Source organism: Halictus rubicundus, unplaced genomic scaffold, assembly GCF_050948215.1.
Source record: "Halictus rubicundus isolate RS-2024b unplaced genomic scaffold, iyHalRubi1_principal scaffold0194, whole genome shotgun sequence".
NCBI lineage: Eukaryota > Metazoa > Arthropoda > Insecta > Hymenoptera > Halictidae > Halictus > Halictus rubicundus.
The window spans coordinates 406,029-417,525 of NW_027488735.1; positions in this window are offsets into that span (position 1 = coordinate 406,029).

The window sequence follows — 11,497 nt, forward strand, 5'->3', positions numbered from 1 at the left end:
TAGGATAGAGAATAGGATAGGATAGATGATATTAAAGAAAAGAGGATAGGATATGATAGAGGATACGATATTATAGAGGATAGGATAGGATAGAGGATACGATATTATAGAGGATAGGATAGGATAGAGGATACGATATTATAGAGGATAGGATACGATGGAGGATAGGATTGAGGATAGATTATAGGATAGAGGATAGGATAGGATAGAGCATACGATAGGATAGAAGATAGAATAGGATAGAGGATAGGATAGTATAGAGGATAGGATAGGATAGATGATAGGATAGGATAGAGGATAGGATAGGATAGAGGATAGGATAGGATAGAGGATAGCATAGGATAGAGGATAGGGTAGGATAGAGGATAGGATAGGGGATAGAGGATAGGATAGGATAGAGGATAGGATAGGATAGATTATAGGATAGGATAGAGGATAGGATATTATAGAGGATAGGATAGGATAGAGTATAGGATTGAATAGAGGATAGGATAGATGATTGGATATGATAGAAGATGGGATAGGTTATTGTATAGGATAGAGGATAGGATAGGTTAGAGGATAGGATAGGAGATTGGATAGGATAGAGGATAGGATAGGTTAGAGAATAGGATAGGATAGAGGATAGGATAGCATAGAGGATAGGAGACGATAGAGTATAGGATAGAGGATAGGATAGGGTAGAGGATAGGATAGGATAGAGGATAGGATAGGATAGAGGATAGGATAGGATAGAGGATATGATAGGATAGAGGATAGGATAGGTTAGAGGATAGGATAGGATAGAGTATAGGATAGAGGATAGGATAGGATAGAGGATAGGATAGGATAGAGAATAGGATAGAGGATAGGATAGGATAGAGTAGGATAGAGGATAGGACAGAGGATTGGATAGGACAGGATAGTGGATAGGATAGGATTGAGGATAGGATAGGAGATTGGATAGGAGAGAGGACAGGAGACGATAGAGGATAGGATAGGATATAGGATTGGATAGGATAGAGGATAGGATACGATAGAGGATAGGATAGGATAGACGATAGGATTGAGGATAGATTATAGGATAGAGGATAGGATAGGATAGAGGATACGATAGGATAGAGGATAGGATAGGATAGAGGATAATATAGGATAGAGGATAGGATAGGATAGAGGATAGGATAGGATAGAGGATAGGATAGGATAGAGGATAGGATAGGATAGAGGATAGGATAGGATAGAGGATAGGATAGGATAGAGCATACGATAGGATAGAAGATAGAATAGGATAGAGGATAGGATAGTATAGAGGATAGGATAGGATAGATGATAGGATAGGATAGAGGATAGGATAGGATAGAGGATAGGATAGGATAGAGGATAGCATAGGATAGAGGATAGGATAGGATAGAGGATAGGATAGGGGATAGAGGATAGGATAGGATAGAGGATAGGATAGGATAGATTATAGGATAGGATAGAGGATAGGATATTATAGAGGATAGGATAGGATAGAGTATAGGATTGAATAGAGGATAGGATAGGTGATTGGATATGATAGAAGATGGGATAGGTTATTGTATAGGATAGAGGATAGGATAGGTTAGAGGATAGGATAGGAGATTGGATAGGATAGAGGATAGGATAGGTTAGAGAATAGGATAGGATAGAGGATAGGATAGCATAGAGGATAGGAGACGATAGAGTATAGGATAGAGGATAGGATAGGGTAGAGGATAGGATAGGATAGAGGATAGGATAGGATAGAGGATAGGATAGGATAGAGGATATGATAGGATAGAGGATAGGATAGGTTAGAGGATAGGATAGGATAGAGTATAGGATAGAGGATAGGATAGGATAGAGGATAGGATAGGATAGAGAATAGGATAGAGGATAGGATAGGATAGAGTAGGATAGAGGATAGGACAGAGGAATGGATAGGACAGGATAGTGGATAGGATAGGATTGAGGATAGGATAGGAGATTGGATAGGAGAGAGGACAGGAGACGATAGAGGATAGGATAGGATATAGGATTGGATAGGATAGAGGATAGGATACGATAGAGGATAGGATAGGATAGACGATAGGATAGGATAGAGGATAGGATAGGGGATTGGATAGGATAGTTGATGGAATAGGAGAGAGGATAGGATAGGATAGAGAATAGGATAGGATAGATGATATTAAAGGAAAGAGGATAGGATATGATAGAGGATACGATATTATAGAGGATAGGATAGGATAGAGGATAGGATAGTATAGAGGATAGGATACGATAGAGGATAGGATTGAGGATAGATTATAGGATAGAGGATAGGATAGGATAGAGGATACGATAGGATAGAGGATAGGATAGGATAGAGTATAGGATAGGATTGAGGATATGATATGATAGCGGATGGAATAGGATAGGATAGCGGATAGGATAGGATAGAGTATAGGATAGGATAGAGGATAGGATAGGATAGGGGATAGGATAGGATAGAGGATAGGATAGGATAGAGGATAGGATAGGGCATTGGATAGGATAGTTGATGGAATAGGATAGAGGATAGGATAGGATAGAGAATAGGATAGGATAGATGATATTAAAGAAAAGAGGATAGGATATGATAGAGGATACGATATTATAGAGGATAGGATAGGATAGAGGATACGATATTATAGTGGATAGGATAGGATAGAGGATACGATAGAGGATAGGATTGAGGATAGATTATAGGATAGAGGATAGGATAGGATAGAGGATACGATAGGATAGAGGATAGAATAGGATAGAGGATAGGATAGGATAGAGGATAGGATAGGATAGAGGATAGGATAGGATAGAGGATAGGATAGGATAGAGGATAGGATAGGATAGAGGATAGGATAGGATAGAGGATAGGATAGGATAGAGGATAGGATAGGATAGATTATAGGATAGGGGATAGAGGATAGGATAGGATAGAGGATAGGATAGGATAGATTATAGGATAGGATAGAGGATAGGATATTATAGAGGATAGGATAGAGTAGAGTATAGGATTGAATAGAGGATAGGATAGGTGATTGGATATGATAGAGGATGGGATAGGTGATTGGATAGGATAGAGGATAGGTTAGGTTAGAGGATAGGATAGGAGATTGGATAGGATAGAGGATAGGATAGGATAAAGTATAGGATAGGATAGCGGATAGGATAGAGGATAGGATAGAGGATTGGATATTATATGGGATGTTATAGGATAGAGGATAGGATAGGATAGAGGATAGGATAGGATAGAGGATAGGATAGCATAGAGGATAGGATAGGATAGAGGATAGGATAGGATAGAGGATAGGATGGGATAGTGGATAGGATAGAGGATAGGATAGGATAGAGGATAGGATAGGACAGAGGATAGGATAGGATAGAGGATAGGATAGGGAATTGGATAGGATAGTTGATGGAATAGGATAGAGGATAGGATATGATAGAGAATAGGATAGGATAGATGATATTAAAGAAAAGAGGATAGGATATGATAGAGGATACGATATTATAGAGGATAGGATAGGATAGAGGATACGATATTATAGAGGATAGGATAGGATAGAGGATACGATATTATAGAGGATAGGATACGATGGAGGATAGGATTGAGGATAGATTATAGGATAGAGGATAGGATAGGATAGAGCATACGATAGGATAGAAGATAGAATAGGATAGAGGATAGGATAGTATAGAGGATAGGATAGGATAGATGATAGGATAGGATAGAGGATAGGATAGGATAGAGGATAGGATAGGATAGAGGATAGCATAGGATAGAGGATAGGATAGGATAGAGGATAGGATAGGGGATAGAGGATAGGATAGGATAGAGGATAGGATAGGATAGATTATAGGATAGGATAGAGGATAGGATATTATAGAGGATAGGATAGGATAGAGTATAGGATTGAATAGAGGATAGGATAGGTGATTGGATATGATAGAAGATGGGATAGGTTATTGTATAGGATAGAGGATAGGATAGGTTAGAGGATAGGATAGGAGATTGGATAGGATAGAGGATAGGATAGGTTAGAGAATAGGATAGGATAGAGGATAGGATAGCATAGAGGATAGGAGACGATAGAGTATAGGATAGAGGATAGGATAGGGTAGAGGATAGGATAGGATAGAGGATAGGATAGGATAGAGGATAGGATAGGATAGAGGATATGATAGGATAGAGGATAGGATAGGTTAGAGGATAGGATAGGATAGAGTATAGGATAGAGGATAGGATAGGATAGAGGATAGGATAGGATAGAGAATAGGATAGAGGATAGGATAGGATAGAGTAGGATAGAGGATAGGACAGAGGATTGGATAGGACAGGATAGTGGATAGGATAGGATTGAGGATAGGATAGGAGATTGGATAGGAGAGAGGACAGGAGACGATAGAGGATAGGATAGGATATAGGATTGGATAGGATAGAGGATAGGATACGATAGAGGATAGGATAGGATAGACGATAGGATTGAGGATAGATTATAGGATAGAGGATAGGATAGGATAGAGGATACGATAGGATAGAGGATAGGATAGGATAGAGGATAATATAGGATAGAGGATAGGATAGGATAGAGGATAGGATAGGATAGGGGATAGGATAGGATAGAGGATAGGATAGGATAGAGGATAGGATAGGATAGAGGATAGGATAGGATAGAGCATACGATAGGATAGAAGATAGAATAGGATAGAGGATAGGATAGTATAGAGGATAGGATAGGATAGATGATAGGATAGGATAGAGGATAGGATAGGATAGAGGATAGGATAGGATAGAGGATAGCATAGGATAGAGGATAGGATAGGATAGAGGATAGGATAGGGGATAGAGGATAGGATAGGATAGAGGATAGGATAGGATAGATTATAGGATAGGATAGAGGATAGGATATTATAGAGGATAGGATAGGATAGAGTATAGGATTGAATAGAGGATAGGATAGGTGATTGGATATGATAGAAGATGGGATAGGTTATTGTATAGGATAGAGGATAGGATAGGTTAGAGGATAGGATAGGAGATTGGATAGGATAGAGGATAGGATAGGTTAGAGAATAGGATAGGATAGAGGATGGGATAGCATAGAGGATAGGAGACGATAGAGTATAGGATAGAGGATAGGATAGGGTAGAGGATAGGATAGGATAGAGGATAGGATAGGATAGAGGATAGGATAGGATAGAGGATATGATAGGATAGAGGATAGGATAGGTTAGAGGATAGGATAGGATAGAGTATAGGATAGAGGATAGGATAGGATAGAGGATAGGATAGGATAGAGAATAGGATAGAGGATAGGATAGGATAGAGTAGGATAGAGGATAGGACAGAGGAATGGATAGGACAGGATAGTGGATAGGATAGGATTGAGGATAGGATAGGAGATTGGATAGGAGAGAGGACAGGAGACGATAGAGGATAGGATAGGATATAGGATTGGATAGGATAGAGGATAGGATACGATAGAGGATAGGATAGGATAGACGATAGGATAGGATAGAGGATAGGATAGGGGATTGGATAGGATAGTTGATGGAATAGGAGAGAGGATAGGATAGGATAGAGAATAGGATAGGATAGATGATATTAAAGGAAAGAGGATAGGATATGATAGAGGATACGATATTATAGAGGATAGGATAGGATAGAGGATAGGATAGTATAGAGGATAGGATACGATAGAGGATAGGATTGAGGATAGATTATAGGATAGAGGATAGGATAGGATAGAGGATACGATAGGATAGAGGATAGGATAGGATAGAGTATAGGATAGGATTGAGGATATGATATGATAGCGGATGGAATAGGATAGGATAGCGGATAGGATAGGATAGAGTATAGGATAGGATAGAGGATAGGATAGGATAGGGGATAGGATAGGATAGAGGATAGGATAGGGCATTGGATAGGATAGTTGATGGAATAGGATAGAGGATAGGATAGGATAGAGAATAGGATAGGATAGATGATATTAAAGAAAAGAGGATAGGATATGATAGAGGATACGATATTATAGAGGATAGGATAGGATAGAGGATACGATATTATAGTGGATAGGATAGGATAGAGGATACGATAGAGGATAGGATTGAGGATAGATTATAGGATAGAGGATAGGATAGGATAGAGCATACGATAGGATAGAAGATAGAATAGGATAGAGGATAGGATAGTATAGAGGATAGGATAGGATAGATGATAGGATAGGATAGAGGATAGGATAGGATAGAGGATAGGATAGGATAGAGGATAGCATTGGATAGAGGATAGGATAGGATAGAGGATAGGATAGGGGATAGAGGATAGGATAGGATAGAGGATAGGATAGGATAGATTATAGGATAGGATAGAGGATAGGATAGGGGATAGAGGATAGGATATTATAGAGGATAGGATAGGATAGAGTATAGGATTGAATAGAGGATAGGATAGGTGATTGGATATGATAGAAGATGGGATAGGTTATTGTATAGGATAGAGGATAGGATAGGTTAGAGGATAGGATAGGAGATTGGATAGGATAGAGGATAGGATAGGATAGAGGATAGGATAGGGCATTGGATAGGATAGTTGATGGAATAGGATAGAGGATAGGATAGGATAGAGAATAGGATAGGATAGATGATATTAAAGAAAAGAGGATAGGATATGATAGAGGATACGATATTATAGAGGATAGGATAGGATAGAGGATACGATATTATAGTGGATAGGATAGGATAGAGGATACGATAGAGGATAGGATTGAGGATAGATTATAGGATAGAGGATAGGATAGGATAGAGCATACGATAGGATAGAAGATAGAATAGGATAGAGGATAGGATAGTATAGAGGATAGGATAGGATAGATGATAGGATAGGATAGAGGATAGGATAGGATAGAGGATAGGATAGGATAGAGGATAGCATAGGATAGAGGATAGGATAGGATAGAGGATAGGATAGGGGATAGAGGATAGGATAGGATAGAGGATAGGATAGGATAGATTATAGGATAGGATAGAGGATAGGATATTATAGAGGATAGGATAGGATAGAGTATAGGATTGAATAGAGGATAGGATAGGTGATTGGATATGATAGAAGATGGGATAGGTTATTGTATAGGATAGAGGATAGGATAGGTTAGAGGATAGGATAGGAGATTGGATAGGATAGAGGATAGGATAGGTTAGAGAATAGGATAGGATAGAGGATAGGATAGCATAGAGGATAGGAGACGATAGAGTATAGGATAGAGGATAGGATAGGGTAGAGGATAGGATAGGATAGAGGATAGGATAGGATAGAGGATAGGATAGGATAGAGGATATGATAGGATAGAGGATAGGATAGGTTAGAGGATAGGATAGGATAGAGTATAGGATAGAGGATAGGATAGGATAGAGGATAGGATAGGATAGAGAATAGGATAGAGGATAGGATAGGATAGAGTAGGATAGAGGATAGGACAGAGGAATGGATAGGACAGGATAGTGGATAGGATAGGATTGAGGATAGGATAGGAGATTGGATAGGAGAGAGGACAGGAGACGATAGAGGATAGGATAGGATATAGGATTGGATAGGATAGAGGATAGGATACGATAGAGGATAGGATAGGATAGACGATAGGATAGGATAGAGGATAGGATAGGGGATTGGATAGGATAGTTGATGGAATAGGAGAGAGGATAGGATAGGATAGAGAATAGGATAGGATAGATGATATTAAAGGAAAGAGGATAGGATATGATAGAGGATACGATATTATAGAGGATAGGATAGGATAGAGGATAGGATAGTATAGAGGATAGAGGATACGATAGAGGATAGGATTGAGGATAGATTATAGGATAGAGGATAGGATAGGATAGAGCATACGATAGGATAGAAGATAGAATAGGATAGAGGATAGGATAGTATAGAGGATAGGATAGGATAGATGATAGGATAGGATAGAGGATAGGATAGGATAGAGGATAGGATAGGATAGAGGATAGCATAGGATAGAGGATAGGATAGGATAGAGGATAGGATAGGGGATAGAGGATAGGATAGGATAGAGGATAGGATAGGATAGATTATAGGATAGGATAGAGGATAGGATATTATAGAGGATAGGATAGGATAGAGTATAGGATTGAATAGAGGATAGGATAGGTGATTGGATATGATAGAAGATGGGATAGGTTATTGTATAGGATAGAGGATAGGATAGGTTAGAGGATAGGATAGGAGATTGGATAGGATAGAGAGGATAGGATAGGGTAGAGGATAGGATAGGATAGAGGATAGGATAGGATAGAGGATAGGATAGGATAGAGGATATGATAGGATAGAGGATAGGATAGGTTAGAGGATAGGATAGGATAGAGTATAGGATAGAGGATAGGATAGGATAGAGGATAGGATAGGATAGAGAATAGGATAGAGGATAGGATAGGATAGAGTAGGATAGAGGATAGGACAGAGGAATGGATAGGACAGGATAGTGGATAGGATAGGATTGAGGATAGGATAGGAGATTGGATAGGAGAGAGGACAGGAGACGATAGAGGATAGGATAGGATATAGGATTGGATAGGATAGAGGATAGGATACGATAGAGGATAGGATAGGATAGACGATAGGATAGGATAGAGGATAGGATAGGGGATTGGATAGGATAGTTGATGGAATAGGAGAGAGGATAGGATAGGATAGAGAATAGGATAGGATAGATGATATTAAAGGAAAGAGGATAGGATATGATAGAGGATACGATATTATAGAGGATAGGATAGGATAGAGGATAGGATAGTATAGAGGATAGGATACGATAGAGGATAGGATTGAGGATAGATTATAGGATAGAGGATAGGATAGGATAGAGGATACGATAGGATAGAGGATAGGATAGGATAGAGTATAGGATAGGATTGAGGATATGATATGATAGCGGATGGAATAGGATAGGATAGCGGATAGGATAGGATAGAGTATAGGATAGGATAGAGGATAGGATAGGATAGGGGATAGGATAGGATAGAGGATAGGATAGGATAGAGGATAGGATAGGGCATTGGATAGGATAGTTGATGGAATAGGATAGAGGATAGGATAGGATAGAGAATAGGATAGGATAGATGATATTAAAGAAAAGAGGATAGGATATGATAGAGGATACGATATTATAGAGGATAGGATAGGATAGAGGATACGAAATTATAGTGGATAGGATAGGATAGAGGATACGATAGAGGATAGGATTGAGGATAGATTATAGGATAGAGGATAGGATAGGATAGAGGATACGTTAGGATAGAGGATAGGATAGGATAGAGGATAGGATAGGATAGAGGATAGGATAGGATAGAGGATAGGATAGGATAGAGGATAGGATAGGATAGAGGATAGGATAGGATAGAGGATAGGATAGGATAGAGGATAGGATAGGATAGATTATAGGATAGGATAGAGGATAGGATATTATAGAGGATAGGATAGAGTAGAGTATAGGATTGAATAGAGGATAGGATAGGTGATTGGATATGATAGAGGATGGGATAGGTGATTGGATAGGATAGAGGATAGGTTAGGTTAGAGGATAGGATAGGAGATTGGATAGGATAGAGGATAGGATAGGATAAAGTATAGGATAGGATAGCGGATAGGATAGAGGATAGGATAGAGGATTGGATATTATATGGGATGTTATAGGATAGAGGATAGGATAGGATAGAGGATAGGATAGGATAGAGGATAGGATAGCATAGAGGATAGGATAGGATAGAGGATAGGATGGGATAGTGGATAGGATAGAGGATAGGATAGGATAGAGGATAGGATAGGACAGAGGATAGGATAGGATAGAGGATAGGATAGGGAATTGGATAGGATAGTTGATGGAATAGGATAGAGGATAGGATAGGATAGAGAATAGGATAGGATAGATGATATTAAAGAAAAGAGGATAGGATATGATAGAGGATACGATATTATAGAGGATAGGATAGGATAGAGGATACGATATTATAGAGGATAGGATAGGATAGAGGATACGATATTATAGAGGATAGGATACGATGGAGGATAGGATTGAGGATAGATTATAGGATAGAGGATAGGATAGGATAGAGCATACGATAGGATAGAAGATAGAATAGGATAGAGGGTAGGATAGTATAGAGGATAGGATAGGATAGATGATAGGATAGGATAGAGGATAGGATAGGATAGAGGATAGGATAGGATAGAGGATAGCATAGGATAGAGGATAGGATAGGATAGAGGATAGGATAGGGGATAGAGGATAGGATAGGATAGAGGATAGGATAGGATAGATTATAGGATAGGATAGAGGATAGGATATTATAGAGGATAGGATAGGATAGAGTATAGGATTGAATAGAGGATAGGATAGGTGATTGGATATGATAGAAGATGGGATAGGTTCATTGTATAGGATAGAGGATAGGATAGGTTAGAGGATAGGATAGGAGATTGGATAGGATCGAGGATAGGATAGGTTAGAGAATAGGATAGGATAGAGGATAGGATAGCATAGAGGATAGGAGACGATAGAGTATAGGATAGAGGATAGGATAGGGTAGAGGATAGGATAGGATAGAGGATAGGATAGGATAGAGGATAGGATAGGATAGAGGATATGATAGGATAGAGGATAGGATAGGTTAGAGGATAGGATAGGATAGAGTATAGGATAGAGGATAGGATAGGATAGAGGATAGGATAGGATAGAGAATAGGATAGGATAGAGGATAGCATAGGATAGAGGATAGGATAGCATAGAGGATAGGAGACGATAGAGTATAGGATAGAGGATAGGATAGGGTAGAGAGGATAGGATAAGGAATAGGATAGGAAAGGAGGAAGGATAGGATAGGATAGAGGATAGGATAGGATAGGATAGATTATAGGATAGGATAGAGGATAGGATATTATAGAGGATAGGATAGGATAGAGTATAGGATTGAATAGAGGATAGGATAGGTGATTGGATATGATAGAAGATGGGATAGGTTATTGTATAGGATAGAGGATAGGATAGGTTAGAGGATAGGATAGGAGATTGGATAGGATAGAGGATAGGATAGGTTAGAGAATAGGATAGGATAGAGGATAGGATAGCATAGAGGATAGGAGACGATAGAGTATAGGATAGAGGATAGGATAGGGTAGAGGATAGGATAGGATAGAGGATAGGATAGGATAGAGGATAGGATAGGATAGAGGATATGATAGGATAGAGGATAGGATAGGTTAGAGGATAGGATAGGATAGAGTATAGGATAGAGGATAGGATAGGATAGAGGATAGGATAGGATAGAGAATAGGATAGAGGATAGGATAGAGTAGGATAGAGGATAGGACAGAGGATTGGATAGGACAGGATAGTGGATAGGATAGGATTGAGGATAGGATAGGAGATTGGATAGGAGAGAGGACAGGAGACGATAGAGGATAGGATAGGATATAGGATTGGATAGGATA